Source organism: Psammomys obesus, unplaced genomic scaffold (genome assembly GCF_907164565.1).
Source record: "Psammomys obesus unplaced genomic scaffold, mPsaObe1.curated_primary_1811, whole genome shotgun sequence".
NCBI classification, from domain to species: Eukaryota; Metazoa; Chordata; class Mammalia; order Rodentia; family Muridae; genus Psammomys; species Psammomys obesus.
The window spans coordinates 20,010,528-20,030,126 of NW_026596034.1; positions in this window are offsets into that span (position 1 = coordinate 20,010,528).

Consider the following 19,599-nt stretch of genomic DNA (forward strand, 5'->3'; position numbering starts at 1 on the left):
TTTTAATTCTCAGAAGTGGTTTTACTTCCTAGGTTTGGCCTTTTGTATGTTTTAGCAAAATTTACTCACACAGAGGGATTCTAACGCAAAGCTCCTGGTGGGTAGCAGAGGAAATCTTGCAAGGATCTTTCATCCTTTAAACTGTTCATACATCTTCTGGCATCCATGGGGTCTTATCTACACTTGCATAGTTAAAACAACTCACAGAGATTCTTGAGGTGTTGATATGTGGACACTTTACTCTTACCTGTGTAGCTGCATTCTTTCTGAGAATGTCCTAGGGTCTTGGGATATTGAAGGATTCTGTCTTCTGACTCATCAGATCCATAAATCTGCAGGCTGGGTAAGAGGCCCCACTACATTTCTACCAATATGTTCCAGGGAACAATAGATTTACTTCTCATCTCAGAGATTTCCTTTGTTCAAGCATCAAATCTATAGTAGTTTCTCCTTCCTTTGGTGACTCTTCTCCACTTTTTGAAAACTTGTGCTATGCTCATGTTTTTATATTGCTTTCAAGGGAATAATTAATCTAAGATAAATACAATTACCTGCACTTAAACTCCTTGAATAAGTTTATCTGCTTAGTCAACAGTCATTTATGAAAGCTGTCTTAGTCACTGTGACATTTTTGTGAAGAGGTACCATGACCAATGCAATTCTTATTTTTCCAAAAAAAAAGCCTTTGCATGGGGGCTTGCTTACAGTTTCAGAGGGCAAGTCCATTATTATCATGGTGGGAAGCATGGTGGCAGGCTGATGCTAGAGAAGTGATTAAAAGCTTATCCTCAGGCAGAGAGAGAGGATAGGTACAGCATGAGCTTTTGAAACTCCAAAGCCCACTCTCAGTGACATGCTTTCTCCCATAAAGCCACAGTTCCTCATCCTTCCCATCTTATCAAAGAGTCTACTCCCTGATGACTAAGTAGTCAAATATATGAGCATATGGGGGCCATCTTATTTAAACCATCACAAAGCCCTTACCACTGATTTGGTGTTGATTGTAATAATGGCAGCTTAAGGGACAAAGCTAGAGAATGAAAATAGAAGTCGTTCTGAAGAACATGATGTAATAAAAATAAGAAGGAAAACACGTAATTATGAGAGCCTATAGCAGCCCAGTTTTAACCCATTAAAGCAACCTATGGTGACATCTCTGGAGATAAAGTATGCAACTAGCATTTAAAGCTTCCACTAGGTCACTGCAGAAGCCACCATACAGGTGACCTCCCAAGAGAGGCCAGGAATGTACTGGATACTATGGTGCAAGCATCCATTCATAGCCATTTTTAGATCTATGAATGGCTTGTAGAAGCATCCTCCACATCAGTCCTACAAACTAGGAGTTCTTTAACTGGAGTTATGGGAGACAGAGAAAGTGCAATCAGCCATACCAACCAATTAATGAAGGGGAAGGTCAGGGACTAAAATTGTCTGAGCACTTCTAGCACCTTTAAATAATAGTAAATTGAAGTGAATGGAAAGACAAGAGCTAAGAATCATCTTATCCACTCCTTAACAAAAAGAACTAGGGGGGAAAATAAAAATGTCCATTACAGATTAAAAATGCTATTGACAGTAACAAAGCCATCAGCAGCCAGGATTTTGTTCCCATTCTTGGAGCCTGAGGATTCACCACCAGGGATTCCTGTTGAGATCAGCAAGTTGGGAGGCAGGAAGTCTCAGGGGCAGGGTCTCTGGAGAGCAGTGGGTGGGAGTAGTGCCCTTTTACCCCAAACCTGGAGAAGTGAAAACACCTCTCATTCACATTTATCATTGTAACTACTTAGTATTTTTTTATGTTGATTTATTCTGAATCCTGTCAACTTATGGTAATATTTTCTCAACTTCTTTTATAATCATGAAGTAATTACACTGGGTTGACATAGATACTTAGTCCCTCTTTTTCTTTCTGTGCAGTGGCAGACATTCTGCCTGAAACCCAAAGCCTGATTAGCCAACCCTTGATAAATTTGCCTTTTATAAATCCTTCTGGTCTAGTAAGAAAATGAAACACATCCTCTAGAAGATGCTCATTATTTTTGTATTAATTATATTTGACTTAACAGCCCTTCTGATCCTATGAAGAATATTTAAGAAAACAAAATGAGACAGTAAAAAAGAAAGATATAAAATATTCACAGCCTTTTACTTAAAGCTTACCAATGCTAACATTCAAGGTTAAAGGCTTGGTGCCTTTTAGCAAAGGCATATAGACTAAGGTTGGTACTGAATATAGACCCACTGTGATTGGTTAAGAAATGATGACATGTGATATTTGCTGTGAACAAATCATATACAGCTTTTTAAGGCACACTAAATGTACAGCTTATTCTTAAAGCAATGAAAAACCACTGAAGGGTTTTGAAGCAAAGGAGATCATATAATCATATTTGTATTTTTAAAATATTCACATTGCTGAATATTATGTCACATGCCTTTAAGCCTAGCATTTAGGAGGAAGAGGCAGGTGGATCTCTATTCATGTGTAGCCAGCCTTCTTCCTGGGCCATAGCTACATATGTCATCTAAATAAATTAAGAATCCCTGACTACAGCATAGAGAATGCATCCAAATGAGGATCCAGCCAGCAGGGTTTGAGGAAGATGCCATTAACAGACTACTGTTGCTGTCATCAAAATGAGAGTTGACAAGAGTTGAGACAAAGACAGGAGTGATGGAAGGAGAGAACATTTCACAGGATAGTTAGAACATTCAAAAGAGATGGGGATGACAGAGGAAAATGTCAAGTAATTCATATATGTTACAAGATCTTTCTTTCTTTCTTTCTTTCTTTCTTTCTTATTCATAGGCTTCTCTTTATCTTAATAAGGTTATCTTAAATACAGAAATATTGTGCTACTCATTTTGACTTATCATCTATACTATATTTGCTTCTTCTTTATTGCTGTTAAATTCAGTGTTATGATATCTTGATTTATGTGGTGGGTTTAACCCTTCACCTCCCTTGACATGGGAGACTAGATTGTTCTCCAGGTTTTGCTAACACATGTAATTCTATAATTGATCGCTTTAGGCACAAAGAAAATTTTTTTTGTATTTTATTTCTTTTAGAGTAAACTTTCACAAATAATTTACTGGGTTAGAGTATATGACCATGTTAAGAGTCTCACAGCAGCAAATTCATGGTCTTATTATGTCATTCAGACAAGAGGGAAGCCAGCGCATATCAGACTGATTATGTCAATCCTATCTTCAAGGAAAAGGAGAACAGTTTGCCCTTATGGGAACAGATGCATGTTCTCAGTACAGATTCATCTTCTCTGCTCCAGTGCTACACATGGGCTGACAGTACATTGTAGTCACCCCCAGAATAACAAGCAAAATCGTAGATGAATGGAGAGCTCATGTGTACCTGTCAGCTTGTTCTTATGGAATTCAGTGAGCATGACAGTGAAACTCCTCTACTCAAAAGTATACCGTGGCCATGTTCAGTTAAGACACACATTGCCAGTTTAGCATCGTATCTTTTTTTTAACTTTTTTTATTTTTTATTAATTACACTTTATTCATTCTGTATCCCCCCCCATAAGCCCCTCCCTCCTCCCCTGCCAATCCCACCCTCCCTCCCCTTTCTGCATGCATGCCACTCCCCAAGTCCACTGATAGGGGAGCTTCTCCTCTCCTTTCTGATCTTAGTCTATCAGTTCTCATCAAAAGTGGCTGCATTGTCCTCTTCTGTGGCCTGGTAGGGCTGCTCCCCCCTCAGGGGGAGGTGAACAAAGAGCAGGCCAATCAGATTATGTCAGAGGCAGTCCCTCTTCCCATTACTATGGAACCCACTTGGACACTGAACTGCCATGGGTTACATCTGTGCAGGAGTTCTAGGTTATCTCCATGAATAGTCCTTGGTTGAAGTATGAGTCTCTGGGAAGTTCCCTGTGTTCAAATTTTCTTGTTCTGTTGCTCTCCTTGTGGAGTTCTTGTCCTCTCCAGCTCTTACTATTTCCCACTTCTTACATAAAATTCCATTCACTCTGCCCATCAGTTGGCCATCAGGCTCAGCATCTGCTTTGATAGTCTGTAGGGCAGAGGCTTTCAGAAGCCCTCTGTGGTAGGTTCCTAGTTTGTTTCCTGTTTTCTTCTTCTGGCTTTCAGAGGCCCTCTGTAGCAGGTTCCTAGGTTGCTTCCTGTTTTCTTCTTCTTCTGATGTCCATCCTCTTTGCCTTTCAGGATGGGGATTGAGCGTTTTAGTTAGGGTCCTCTCTCTTGCTTAGTTTCTTTAGATGCACAGATATTAGTGGGTTTGTCCTATGTTGTATGTCTATATGAGTGAGTATATACCGTGTGTGTCTTTTTGCTTCTGGGACAACTCACTCAGGATGATCCTTACCAGGTCCCACCATTTACCTGCAAATTTCATGATTTCCTTATTTTTCATTGCTGAGTAATATTCCATTGTATAGATGTATCACAATTTCTGCATCCATTCTTCAGTTGAGGGGCATCTGGGTTGTTTCCAGCTTCTGGCTATTACAAATAAAGCTGCTACAAACATGGTTGAGCAAATGTCCTTTTTGTGTACTTAAGCCTCTTTTGGATATATGCCTAGGAGTGGTATAGCTGGCTCTTGGGGAAGCACTATTCCTAGTTGTCTGAGAAAGCACCAGATTGCTTTCCAGAGTGGTTGTACAAGTTTACATTCCCACCAGCAGTGGAGAAGGGTTCCCCTTTCTCCACAATCTCTCCAGCATGTGTTGTCACTTGAGTTTTTGATCTTGGCCATTCTCATGGGTGTAAGGTGAAATCTCAGGGTTGTTTTGATTTGCATTTCCCTAATGGCTAATGAGGTTGTGCATTTCTTTAAGTGCTTCTCTGCCATTCGATATTCCTCTACAGAGAATTCTCTCTTTAGCTCTGTTCCCCATTTTTTAAGTGGATTACTTGGTTTGCTGCTTTTCAGCTTCTTTTGTTCTTTATATATACTGGATGTGAGTCCTCTGTCAGATAAAGGGTTGGTGAAGATTCTTTCCCAATCTGTAGGCAGTCGCTTTGTTTTGATGACTGTGTCCTTTGCTTTACAGAAGCTTTTCAGTTTCATGAGGTCCCAATTATTGATTGTTGCTCTTAGAGCTTGTGCTGTTGGTGTTCTGTTCAGGAAGTTTTCTCCTGTACCAATGAGTTCTAGAGTATTCCCCACTTTTTTTTCTAGCCGATTTAATGTGTCTGGTTTTATGTTGAGGCCTTTTGATCCACTTGGACTTCAGTTTTGTGCAGGGTGATAAGTATGGATCTATTTTCATTTTTCTACATATAGACATCCAGTTGGACCAGCACCATTTGTTGAAGATGCTATCTTTTTTCTATTGTATGGTCTTTGTCCAAGATCAGGTGTCCATAAGTGTGTGGGTTTATTTCTGGATCCTCTCTTCGGTTCCACAGATCCATCATTCTGTTTCTATGCCAGTACCATGCAGTTTTTAAAACTGATGCTCTATAGTACAACTTAAGATCAGGGATGGAGATACCTCCAGAAGATCTTTTATTGTAGAGGATTGTTTTAGCAATTCTTGGTTTCTTGTTATTCCATATGAAGTTGAGAATTTTTCTTTCCAGGTCTGTAAAGAATTGTGTTGGTAATTTGATGGGAATTGCATTGAATCTGTAGATTGCTTTTGGTAAGATGGCCATTTTTACTATGTTAATCCTGCCAAGCCATGAGCATGGGAGATCTTTCCATCTTCTGATATCTTCTAATTCTTTCTTCAGAGACTTGAAATTTTTTTCATACAAGTTTTGACTTCCTTGGTTAGGGTTACTCCGAGATACCTTATGTCATTTGTGGCTATTGTGAAGGGTGTTGTTTCCCTAATTTCTTTCTCAGCCCTTTTGTCTTTTGTGTATAGGAGGGCTACTGATTTTTTTGAGTTAATTTTGTATCCGGCCACTTTGTTGAAGGTGTTTGTCAGCTGTAGGTGTTCCCTGGTAGAGTTTTTGGGGTCATTCACTTATACTATCATATCATCTGCAAATAGTGATAATTTGACTTCTTCCTTTCCAATTTATATCCCCTTGATCTCCTTCAACTGTCTTATTGCTCTAGCAAGGACTTCCAGAACTATGTTGAAGAGATATGGAGAGAGTGGGCAGCCTTGTCTTGTCCCTGATTTCATTGGGGTTGTTTTAAATTTCTCTCCATTCAGTTTGATGTTGGCTATAGGCTTGCTGTATATTGCCTTTACTATGTTTAGATATGTGCCTTGTATCCCTGATCTCTCCAATACTTTAAACATGAATGGATGTTGGATTTTGTCAAATGCTTTTTCAGCATCTAGGGAGATTATCATGTCGTTTTTTTCTTTCAGTTTGTTAATATGGTGAATCACATTGATGGATTTCCATATATTGAACCACCCCTGCATAGCTGGGATGAAGCCTATTTGGTCATCGTGGATGATATCTTTGATGTGTTCTTGTATTCGGTTTGCGAGTATTTTGAGTATTTTTGCATCAATGTTCATAAAGGAGATTCACTTGAAGTTCTCTTTTTTTGTTGGGTCTTTGTGACGTTTAGGTACCACGGTGACTGTGCTTCATAGAATGAGTTTGGTAGTGTTCCTTCTGTTTCTATTTTGTGGAATAGTTTGAAGAGAATTGGAATTAGCTCGTTTTTGAATGTCTAAACCGAAACCATCAGGTCCTGGGCTTTTTTTGTATGGGAGACTTTCGATGACCGCTTCTATTTCCTTGGGGAATATAGGACTTTTTAATTGATTTACCTGGTCCTGATTTAGCTTTGGTAAGTGTAATCGATCGAGAAAATTATCCATTTCATTTAGATTTTCAAATTTTGTTACGTATAGACTTTTGAAGTAAGTCCTAATTATTGTTTGGATTTCCTCAGTGTCTGTAGTTATGTCCCCCTTTTCATTTCTGATTTTGTTGATTTGGGTGGTGTCTCTCTGCCTTTTAGTTAGCTTGCCTAAGGGTTTGTCTATCTTGTTGATCTTCTCAAAGAACCAGCTCTTGGTTTCATTGATTCTTTGAATTGTTTTATTTGTTTCTTATTGATTGATTTCAGCCCTGAGTTTGATTATTTCCAAACGTCTACTCCTTTTTGGTGTGTCTGCTTCTTCTTTTTCTAGGTTTTTTAAGTGAGCCATTAAGTTGCTTGAATGTGCTGCCTCAAATTTCTTCTTGAAGGCACTTAGATCTATGAACTTTCCTCTTAGCACTGCCTTCATTGTGTCCCACAAGTTTGGGTATGTTGTGTCTTCATTTTCATTGAGTTCTAGGAAGACTTTAATTTCTTTCTTTATTTCTTCCCTGACCCAGCTGTCATTTAGTAGCAAGTTGTTCAGTTTCCATGAATGTGTAGGCTTTTTGCTATTTCTGTTGTTATTGAGGTGATTTATTCCATGGTGATCAGACAGGATACAAGGGATTATTTCAATCTTCTTGTATCTGTTGAGGCTTGTTTTGTGACCAACTATGTGGTCTATTTTGGAGAAGGTTCCATGAGGTGCTGAGAAGAAGGTAAATTCTTTTGTGTTTGGGTGTAAGGTTCTGTAAATGTCTGTTAGGTCCATTTGATTCATGACGTCTGTTAGAGATATTGTTTCTTTGTTTAATTTCTGTTTTGTTGACCTGACCTTTGTTGAGAGTGAGGTGTTGAAGTTTCCCACTATTAATGTGTGGGGATCTATGTGTGGTTTAAGTTTTATCAATGTTTCTTTTACAAATGTGGGTGCCCTTGTATTTGAACATAGATGTTCAGGATTGTGATGTATTCTTGGTGGAATTTTCCCTTGATGAGTATGAAGTGTCCTTCCCTATCTCTTTTGATTAATTTTGGTTGAAAGTCTATTTTATTAGATATTAGAATGGCTACTCCTGCTTGCTTCTTGCATCTATTTGCTTGGAAAGCCGTCTTCCATCCCTTTACCCTCAGGTAATGTCTATATTTGTGACTTAGGTGTGTTTCTTGTATACAACAGATTGCTGGGTTTTGTTTACGCATCCATTCTGTTAGTCTGTGTCTTTTTATTGGATAATTAAGTCCATTGATGTTGAGAGAGATTAATGACCAGTGGCTGTTAGATCCTTTGAATTAGATGTTGGCTGTGGTCATATGGTTGTGTGCTTTGTTGCTTTTTTGTTTTCCTGTAATGGGGTTATTTATTTCCTGTGTTTTCTTGAATGTAGCTAGTTTTCTGGGGTTGTATTTTTCCTTCTAGTGTCTTCTGTAATGCTGGATTTGTTTGTAGGTATTGTTGAAATTTGTTTTTGTCATTGAATATCTTGTTTTCTCAGTCTATGAGTACTGAGAGTTTTGCTGGATATAGTAGCCTGGGCTGACATCTGTGTTCTCTTAGGGTCTGCATAATATCTGTCCAGGCCCTTCTGGCTTTCATAGTCTCTGTTGAAAAGTCAGGTGTGATTCTAATGGGTTTGCCATTATATGTTACTTGGCCTTTTTCTCTTGCAGCTTTTAGTATTTTTTCTTTGTTCTGTATACTGACGGTTTTGATTATTATGTGGCAGGAGGATTTTCTTTTCTGGTCTAATTTATTGGGTGTTCTGTAGGCCTCTTGTATTCTTATTGGCTTCTCCTTTAAGTGGGGAAATTTTCTTCAATGATTTTGTTGAAAATATTTTCTGGGCCTTGGTGCAGGGAATCTTCTTTTTCCTCTATTCCTATTATTCTTAGTTTTTGTCTTTTTATGTTGTCTTGAATTTTTTGGATGGTCTGTGTCAGGAATTTTTTAGATTTAACATTTTCTTTGACAGATACATCTATTTCTTCCATTTCTTGTAGCCTCTTGGTTATGCTAACCTCTGTAGTTCCTGCTTTCTTCCCTAAGTTCTTTCTCTCCACAATTTCTTCCATTTGTTTTTTTTTTTTCCAATTCTATCTTCAGGTCTTGAGCCATTTTCTTGGTTTCCTTCACCTGTGTGACTGTATTTTCATGTTTTTCCATCAATTCCTTCAGCTGTTTGTTTGAATAATCCTCTGTTTCTTATATTTCATTCAGTGATTTAAGCATTTCCTCTCTAAAGGCCACAAACTGTTTGGCTGCAGCTTCCTCTATTTCTTTTCGTATTTTATTTGCTTCCTCTGTTATCTTCTTCATGAGCATAGATGTTAGGTCATCTTCTTGAATTTCAATTATGCTGGGGTGTCTAGGGCTATTTGCCCCTGGATAACTGGGTTCTGGAGATGCCATATTGCTCTGGCTTTTGTTGGTTGAACTTTTACGCTGTCCTCTACCCATTGGGTTATCTTAGGTGTTTGAAGTTAGTTTCTGGTTGTTCCTGGACTCCTGTGGTGGAGTGAATCCCTTTGGTAGGAAGATCTTTTTTCCTGAAGAAAGCCTTCTCAGCTTTTTGGGTATAGTCACTGGATGGCCGGTGTTTTTCAGGAGTTGCTACAGCTCACCTCAGGCATAGAGACCAGGGTGCTAACTGTGGTCCTGATTAGTTGAGAGGGCTCTCCTCTCACCGGGAGAAGTCCTGGAGACAGTGGCCCTCCTTCTGGGTTTCTTGCTGTAAATTTAGTGATCAGCTGCTGTAACCTGTGTGTCCCGTGGTTTGGTTGGTTTTGTAAGGGATAAATGGTTGCCCCTTGGAGTAGTATCTGGGGATTGATCTCAGGGTTCCCGGTCTTTTGTAGGTCTGAGTTTGGGGCTCTGTGCCCCAGAACCCAAGAGGTAATCTGTGGCGGGTGAATACTGCTCTCCCGGTAACAGCAGGCTATCTGGGGCACAGCAGTTCCCTGGGTTGGGCCAGTTTGTGGGACCTTTTCTGGGGATATACTGGGTTGCCTAAGTCCGTCCCCTTTGCTTTGTTCCTTGTTCCTTGTGAGGGTTTCTCCAGACAGTGACTCTAAGACTCTGATATCTCGGGGCACACAATTCTGTCTGTAAGGAGTAGTTGGTACAAAGCAGGCTTCTGGGCTGGCAGAGCGTGTGCCCGCCTTCTAGTCTGTGAGAGCTGGGTTCCCAATAACTCTGTGCTCCCTGCTTGGGTCCGGATCCGTGATGGCTGGGCATACTTGCCTGTTTGCGATCTGTGGTCTGCGAGACTTTCCCCAGGCAAAGCCTAGGTGACCCAAACAGCATGGTTTCTTCCTTCCCTGTGGGGCCCTCTCCGGACAGGGATTCCCAGTCTGTGTTGCACTGGAGCGCACAGCTCGTCTGGTGAGCTAGGCCTGCAGCCACTCTCTGTGCAGCGGGAGCTCAGTTGTGATGGCGGCGGGTACCTGCGGTCCGTGAGACCGTCCAGAGAAAGACTGGGTGACCCATGATCAGAGTCGAAACTTTCCTTCCCTGTGGGGTTTTCTTGCAACTGGGACTCTCAGTCTCAGGCACCCTTGTGCCCACCGATCAGCCTGGGAACGTGATCGGGACACACAGGCTTGCGGCTCCAGCCCGGAGACCCAAAGCCCGCGTTACGGGATTTCTTCCGGGTTCTGGCTGGGCAGCCAAGAGTGGACCCGACCGATTCCCACACCGTGGGAGCCTCCCCTCACCTAAAAAACACGATCGCTGTAGTTTTAGGGCCCAGAGTTCAGTCTCCTGGTTGCTACAGGGAGAGTGCTGTCCTGCTTCTCAGACACAGTGCTCTCCCGGCGCCGCCATCTTGGCTCCCTCCTTACATTGTATCTTTAAATATGCAATATATGCTTTGAAAAGGCAAGTGATGTATCACAGCATTTATCCCACAACCACAAAATATGGTCTGGAATCCCAGAATAAAATAAATTTTGTAACTGGACTCACTCAAATACTATCGAAGCCCCGCCCTACAGCGTGGAACTATTCCGAAGTTAATTCATTTTAATATAATAAACAAAATAAGTGTATTTATTTATTAAATAATAATCCATATTTGTCTATTAATAAATAAATGTTAAAAGTAAAGATATTGTTTTCATTTTCTTCAAACCTGAGAAGAAAACAATATGGAACAATGGAATTTCTATAATAATGAACTCATATAGAACTTGATATTTGAGGCTGGATGTTAAAATAATATAACAGTAAAACATGGCAACAAATTAATTTCTTGCAGCATTACATCACCTTTAAATAATGCTAAAATGGAATATTTCTGTAGTGTTGAAAAGTATCTAAAATTAAGCAAATGTTACAGTTTCAGTTTCCTAGAAGAAGAAATGGGAGTTTTGGAGAGGAAGAGATTCCTCAAGGCCACCTTGCAATCACACACAGGAAAAAAAAAAAAAAAAAAAAAAAAAAAAAATGCCTGTATGCAAATCCCTGAACTTCTGGTCATTAAACTTCACTTTGTGAACACCCTGCTGAGCTACTGTGCTTTAAATAAAAAGTCAAGGAAATTTCCTTGAACTTACATGTCACCCTGGGCTAGACTGCCCTTTGTTTGGGAGTTTTTATTCAGTTTCTTATCCAAGTTATAACAGCACAGTACAGACCTAATAACCTTCTCAAACAGCAAGAACAGCAATGATTTCTTTGTCTAACATTTTTTTTTTCCTATGATCTCAGAATGACTGTTTGCAAATGTTTTCCCTGAAATTATAAGGGCCAGAAAGAGGAAAGAACGTGCTGATTCCCTGGAACCAAACACTCTTCTCTCAAACAACTTTAAATGAAGATTTGAAACACACTTTAAACTCATGGAAGAATTGTTGCATTCCTCTACGTAATTCTTATGCTAAAATGTATAAGTATTTCCCAAACCTTGAGGCAATGATTTACTTCAATGTACTCATTCAATTAATCATTTAAAAAAGCTCCTAAACAGAAGCAGGCATGTTTTATAGACAGGGTTTATTTATAAGCTTAAAATACCAAATCTGGGATTATTTAAATCTACATGACTCTTTCTCTTCCTTCTCAATTTCATTCTCTAATTCTTTTTACATTTTCTTCTGCTTATTCAGGTTTGAATTGCTGTGTTGATGAGAATCCTGTTACTTCCTGAGGTCCCCAAGGTTCAGTACTTTGCAACCTCCACGGGACAGTTTTCTGGGATAAACACAATTCCTTCATTCTTGGGGCATGGCAGCAACATGGAGGGGTCAAACTAGTTAGGGGCCTTTGTAAAGCTGTCCTGTAGTCCTGTATTAGAACAGCAGACTCTATGATGTTTTAAGACAAAAGAGAACCAACCATAATTAAATAGTCATAGAAATTCCTCATAGGCTTCTGCTTTTAAACATTCAGAAGGACACTAATTAGGTGGGAGCCCTTCCCTGCCAAGCTCCCCAGCACAGAGGGAGGGCTGCCCTCAAGGACTCCTCTCTAACTAACAGCACTGTGTGACCCCCTCATTGATTCCCTAAATTGTGTTTGCCCCTCTAATAAAGCCTAAGGGTGGGAGCCAGCAGACTGCCTGCCTCTCTGCATCCTGCTTTCCCCAGCGTGCACTGCTGGGCAGGAATGACCCTTTTGTCTTCGTCACAAATGTTTTGGCAGGGCTTCTGAAAACAGTAGTGAATGAAAACCCACATGGTTCTAATTGTTTTCTCTGGGCTCACACTGATTTCCTTAGGGTGTCCCTCTCACAGGGGAGGTTCTTCTGGTGCCCTGAAGAGCAACGCTGTAGATTTCTCAGCTAATTCTCCAAAACAATTAAAAAAACAAAAAACCAAAAACCAAAGCAAAGCAAAAACAAACAAACAAAAACCAAAGGCAGCAAATAAAAACAGGCATAGCAAAATATACACAATTGCACGTAAAAGGAATTTGTTCTCTGCCCAGGTTCCTGCGATCGTCCAGGTGAGTGTGATTTCGGTCCAGGTTAAAGGATACGCTGAGCCAAGGAAAGGCACCTATCTCTGGGATGCTACTAAAGCCTTCTAGAGGGCCTTGCAACGTCTTGAATGAAGGAACAAACAAACAGCTGAAGGAAGAAGAAAGGGAGTGGGGTGGAGAACGCTATCATTCTTGCAGTGTGCAGACATCGCTTTGGATGGTCACCTTGTCACCAGCCGGTGGTCATGGCTTCTCAGTAGTTGACAACATAGGTAGGGTCATTTTGTGTTCCAAGGCCTTTCCTGAACACTCTGAAGCTGAAGCGTGTCTCAGCAGCCCTGCTTCTACCAGTAGGTGCAGGTAGCGGTGCCACACCTCCTGTTGCAGCTAGCAAAAGCGTCTCTGGTTTTGACAAACATCATCTGTTGCAGGGTGGAAGAGGAGGCTGAATGTATCCATGTTTAAGATCCACTGAAGTTGCTGGATGAAAAGGATAAGAAGGTAATAATTAATAATAAAATTGCGAAAACCTTCAGAGTATGTAGATACTGGGATTGGCAAATCTAAAAGAATAACTGTGACTTCTGCCTGACTCTCACCCTCCCTTACCATAACATAGAGCCAGGTGTGCAAAAAAAAAAAAGACATGTACTAAACAGTCAGGGCTGTGAACATTGTCCTCGGGAATTTTTGATATTTGGAAAGATGACAGACCTCTGGCCTGAGCCCGGGAGTTTCTACAAGCATTTCTTCTGGACTCAGGTTGATGCAACTTATGTCTACCATCAGCTATGCTGACCTCTGTACCTTATTCCCAGAAACAGCAGGAAATAGGAACTCTGGCACTACCCATGACCCCTTGACTCCCTCCTGGGGTGCACACATGTCAGGGGCTGAGAAAGAAGGAGGTTTCCCACGAAAAAGAAGGCTGCTGACATTTTAACAACCACATTTGGCAAGTCATTGGCCAGTCAAGGCCATAGGTCAGATTCCCAGCACTGGCATTCTGCTTTATGCAAAATGAAAAATCCTCGTGGCGCTAATGAATACCTCAAGCCTCTGGATAAAGCCTGGTATGGATAAGATGTATGGGCGACCGATGTCCCCAAAGTTCTTATGCATGAAATGGTGTGTCACACATGCCATTGGCTTCCTTCTTTCCTTCTTAGCAAGGTCCAAGGCTGCTTGTCTTCACTGATTACCAATGGGAAGTTACCTCGTCTGATTTCCACCAGTGACTCCCCATTGCGCCTTTAAGATCCAGTAACATCTTCCTGATGTTACCTGAAGCCAAGCTTTGCAACAATGTCCCCAACTCCCTCCCCCCCCAAAACAACCAATTTGTATTATTTTTCATCAGATGAAGAAAACACTTGCTGTGAAAGTGTGAGGACTCAGGTTTGAATTCCCAGAATCTCCACAAAACCAGGCATGAAAGCACAAATCTGTAGATCCAGTGTTTCAATGCTATTATGGGAGACAGAGAAAAGAAAGTTCTTGAAAAGTAAGCTGGCCACTTGGCCAACACAGTGCTGAGAGCAGCAATGAAACCCTGTCTCAAACAAGGTGAAAGGAAAGGATCAACACCTGAGGTTGTCCTCTGACTTCCACACATGCCCCATACGTGGACATATTGTACTCACATGAAAACATATGCATCACACACACACACATACACACGCAAAGCATTTCATTCCTGTTCAATATAAATGCATTGGACCATATAGCTAAAAATAAAATTTGAACTCAAAATTAATAAATCTGGCTTGGAGAAATGAAGCATGCCAGCAATTTCAGTGCTCAGGAGGCATGCCTCATGTGGCCCTGGCAGCCACCAAGGCAAGATCCTAACGAGATTTCTCAGGCTTGAAACAAGGAACCAGCTATACACAGCCTCTGTAGCAATGAATAGGTTTTGTGGCTGAATGTAGAAGACAGAATGCTGGGTGCTTCAGGCATTCTAGGTCCAGCCAGACAAACATTCCTGGCTACTCTCCCTAAGTGCACTACAAAAATTTCACAAGACCCTGTTTCTTTCTTTCTTCCTTGTTAGGGCTTGTGGGGGCGAGAGGCAGGGGACCCATGCTCCTGGCTTACAAACCAGATACTTTGTTTCTTTGTCATTACATATAAAACCAGAATAAACAGGCAGAAGCTTTGTCTGGAGATGGAAAAGCAATAGGCTTTGATGTGATCCAGGCTTTAGTCTAAACCTTATCCCTGCTACAAATTTATAGTCTGAGTGATCTAGGAACAGATCATTCAATTCTACCGAGCATCAGTATATGTACATGATAAAACACCTTCTTTGCTGATTGAGTATTATTCTACTATTCCTACATTCAAGGCCAAACATGAGGGTTGCTTCGTGTTTCCTATTCCATGGTTGACCCAGCACTGGATAAAACTAATCCTGATTTCATCAGCACCAGCGATGCCACCAACATTCCTAAGCCTGAAATTTATCCTTCATCTTTGAAAACAGAACCATAATGAATAAATGCTTTCTTGGCGGACCCAGCTCATGGGAACCATACTTTAAAGCAAGTTGTGGCAATATGCCACACTGCAGACCTTAAAAATAAATTTGAGTCTCTATCCAGTTGACTGCAGATGCTTGCTTGTGTCCAAGAAGCTTCTGTGGAGAAACTAGGACATAAGAAAGTACACAGATCTGAAAGTCTGTATACAAGTTCCAAAGACAAAGAAACTGCCCCGTGCAAACAAACTAGGGAAATGGGAGTAGTTACAGGCCTGTGCAGCTTTAGAAAGACATACTTACTAGTTATGAAGCCTCTTTACAAACAGCACAGAACATTACTTGAAGAGTTGTGCATTTCTACTCTGTACTAGGGGATACACCCGCCATGTTGATTTTGCAAGTTCACTTTATCTTTTCAGTAACTGTCTTGGTTCCTTTCTCACTGCTGTTACAGAATACTTGACAACAGCAACACAAGGAAGAGAGTATTTCCTTGTGCTTACAGTTTTATTGTACAGCTCATTTAGGCTGGATAGTCATGGTGGCAGGAACATAAGATGGTTGGTCCCATTGCAGCTATAGAAGGAGAGAAACGGTGTCTGGGCTTATCTACGTTTCTCTGCGGGACCGCCTTGGAATGGTTGGAACCCTTCTGGGATGGTGTCACGCATGATTAGGGTCATCTTCCTGCTTTGATTAAGCAATGCGTAAAACTCCCTCACACATGCATATTTGTCTTCCAGGTAAGTCTAGATCCCAACAAGTTGGCAATCTATATTAACCAGGATAGCAAATCAAAGACTTGTGTTCTTATCTCTCATTATCCTGGCTTTTACATGTAAGAAACTTTTACCTCATGGTCATATAGTCAAAAAAGTGACTTGAGGATTTGAGCCTCCAGATATGTCTAATTTTAGCTCTTCTACCCCATTAGACTTGCTATGCCTTAGAAATATGGATCTGAAGTACAGTAAATAAGTATCCAGTTAAACTTGCTTCTCAGATAAGCAACGAATAATTTCTGTATAAATATACCCACGCATATTTTCAGGATAAGTATATCACAACTAGAGTACCTTTTAAATCTCTGTCTTAGCTATCTTTCATGCCAATTTATCTGAGCTTCTTGCATTTTATCTGACAGTGCTCCTTAGGAGGCTCAGGCAGCATGAACAGATGGCAACGAGTGGTATGTCTAAGATTCTTCAGAAGCACCTTCATGAGAACATGCCTTTCAGAAGTAAAAATCGTGTCTTTCTTACTGAAAGATTCCTAGAAACTTAAAAGATAGACTACCAAACTTACTTTTACAATTGAAGAGCACAGACTACTGAAAGGTATAGAGTTTTCTAGGATGATTTTCTCTGAGAATCTGACTGAGGTGTAGACACCTCAAAGATGTCCAAAGTGAAAGATGCTGATTGGAGCTGACAGTGGAATCCTCCATGGACAGATAGAGCTGTCTGAGTAAATTCAGATGCACCACACCTATCTTTCTCTGCACAGTCACAGGCCTCACTTGGAGGACCAAACTCACTGGAACACACCTCTCACACAGCCACCAGGTTGGTACTTTATACATGACATTTCATTTAACTTACTGGCATCGCTGTGTGGTGGATTAACAATCCCATTTATTGACTGACAGATGTGGATGGCCAAGTCAAGGCCACAACTCATGAGTAGGAGAGATTAATTTGATAGTGATCCATTTATTTGAAGCCAACAGCTACTAGCATGTGGTATCCCTGAAGTGTGAGGACTGAGATTTTGTAGATATGTAGTTGGGTTTTCCTATAAACCTAGCTCATGTCACTCTCTCTGAGCTCACTCTACCTGAATGACTGGCTGCCTGCTTATCTGTACACACTGAGTCTCATCTCTCAAGCCCCATGTCAGAATTGGTGATATGTATTACTCTTATCTGATGCTTTCAGTGAGGTGCAATGCCTCTACTCTGTACCCCAAATCATTCTTTAATTTGGCTTCAGACTTGAGCCCTCACTGTAGAAACTAACAATGTCCTTCCCTGTTGTATGTGTAATGCCTCTTGTTATTACTGGGGATGTGGCATATCACAGTGGTTATGAATATAACCTAGGAAGTCCTACTTCTCGTTCACCATTACTTTGCTGTGAGACACTGAACAAACTGCACAATGTCTCCAAGCCTCAGAATGAATAACTTAAAGTCCATCAGTCACTTAAGACATTGTCTACTGCATGTAAGGATATTATATTGTTAGCATTACTTCTTATGATAGCAATCAGGATTTTAATTTTCAGTAGGTGCCAAGCACAGAGATAAACTTGCACACACTATCTAATTTAATTCTTACTTACAATAACTTTAAGGGTTGGTTGAACTATCATTAGCTACTGAATCATACAGTCAACAGGCAAACATTGGCTAACTAGGGAGCCAATATGCTTTCTTTTTAAGTCTTTATTATTTATTTATTACAATTTATTCACTTTGTATCCTGGCTGTAGCCCTCTCCATCATTCCCTCCCAATCCCACTCTCCATCCCTTATTTCCTCCCATGCCCCTCTCATAGTTCACTGGTAGGGGAGGTCCTCCTCCTTCTATATGTTCCCAGCCTATCAGGTCTCATCAGGACTGGATACATAGTCTTCCTCTGTGGCCTGGCAAAGCCACAGGACCTTTGCAGGCCCCTCTGGGCCCAGATATTTTGGCTCGGTTGGTCTGTTTCTAAGTGAGGTAACCCAGAAGCAGAAAGACACACATGCTGTATACTAACTTATAAGTGGATATTATACTTATAATATAGGATAAACATACCAAAATCTGTAGTCCTAAAGAAGCTAAACAAGGAAGATCCTAGGGAAGATGTTTAATCTTCATTCAGAAGGGCAAACAGGATAGACATTGGAAGTGGGAAAAGACAGGAAACAGGACAGGAGCCTAGCATAGAGAGCCTCTGAAAGACTCTACCCAGCAGGGTATTGAAGCAGATGCTGAGACTCATAGCCAAACTTTGGGCAGAGTGTAGAGAATCTTATGGAAGAAGAACCTGGAGGAGATAGGAGCAATATACTTTCAATCCCAGCCTTCTACTCTCTCAGATTTCCTATCTACTTATTATAGCTTGTTGAATGTGCTCCAAAGTAGTCCCTGATTAGAATGTCATCATTCTCTTCACTAGCTTAACACATGAATGTTACCAAATCAAAATCTTTGTGATAATGAATAAGAATTTGAATAGCAAGAGTTTAATGAGATCATGATAGTCATCCCAACTTATCTTTCACATTTTCAGAAGTTTTCTTTTCTACAGATATGTGGTGTGCATGCATGCATGTGTAGATGTTGGCAAGAATGTGGATGTGCACGTGTATTCACATTTTCATGCACATGAGTGTACATGTGTTTGGAGCCCTGAGGTTGATACAAGGTGTCTTGTTTGACACTCCCACTTTATGTATTGAATCATTGACACTCACTGAACCCAGCATCAATCAACAGTTACCACTTTAACTAGACTTCTTGGTATTTATGAGGCCTGCCCTGCTATTATTCAGGTTTTGGTGAACCAAACTCCAATGTTTGCACTTCTGTGACAAGTGCTTTATCCACTGGGTCATCTCTCACACCTTTGTGATTAGACTTATACAATCAATAATATTACTGTTGCAGGCCTTGGATTTCTTCCTAAACCCTAAGAGCGTAAGTATAAAATATATGGTTGTAGAAGAATCTTACATATTAATCTTACATATTACATATCTTTTATTTATTCATTAAAATAATTTTTAAAGATTAACATATTGCTTGAGTAAGCCCAGCTTAAATGGAGGTAGAAAATAAAATTAAAGGACATATAACTAGATAGAAAACATGCCATGTAATGACCAACAGGGTTCATATTCCTAATGACCCTCCAAACATCTTGTACCAACCAAATCATTTACTTCAAGTAGAATTCCCTTTAGCTGGCTATGTGATCATTGGAATGTTTGTCAACATCTCTAATCTACAAAACACCCTAGACAGATGATTTTGCTAATGAATGGGACAGCATCTTTTCTAAAACCCCTGAGTCGGACTTATCTCATCTATAGGTAAACAACTTAAACACTTCATTCTGTGACCTCCAAGAACCAATGTTTAAGGTACTGAATCTTCACAGACCTGCAAAGAGAAAGTCTACACTTATGTAAAAATTTGTGTGGCACAGATAAGACATGTAATTTATAATACATCCTGGGCTATATCCAGAAAGACCATGGTTTCACCATTTAACCTTGGGCAGGTTTCTCAAAGTTTTGTGGACATCAGAACCCATACCTATAGGTTTGTGAAAGTCCTTTTCCTCCAAATTGTGACAGGTATCAAGTGAAGGCGTAGATGTCCAAGTGTGGTATAACTGATTTTCACTGACATTGTCACTGGTCTGT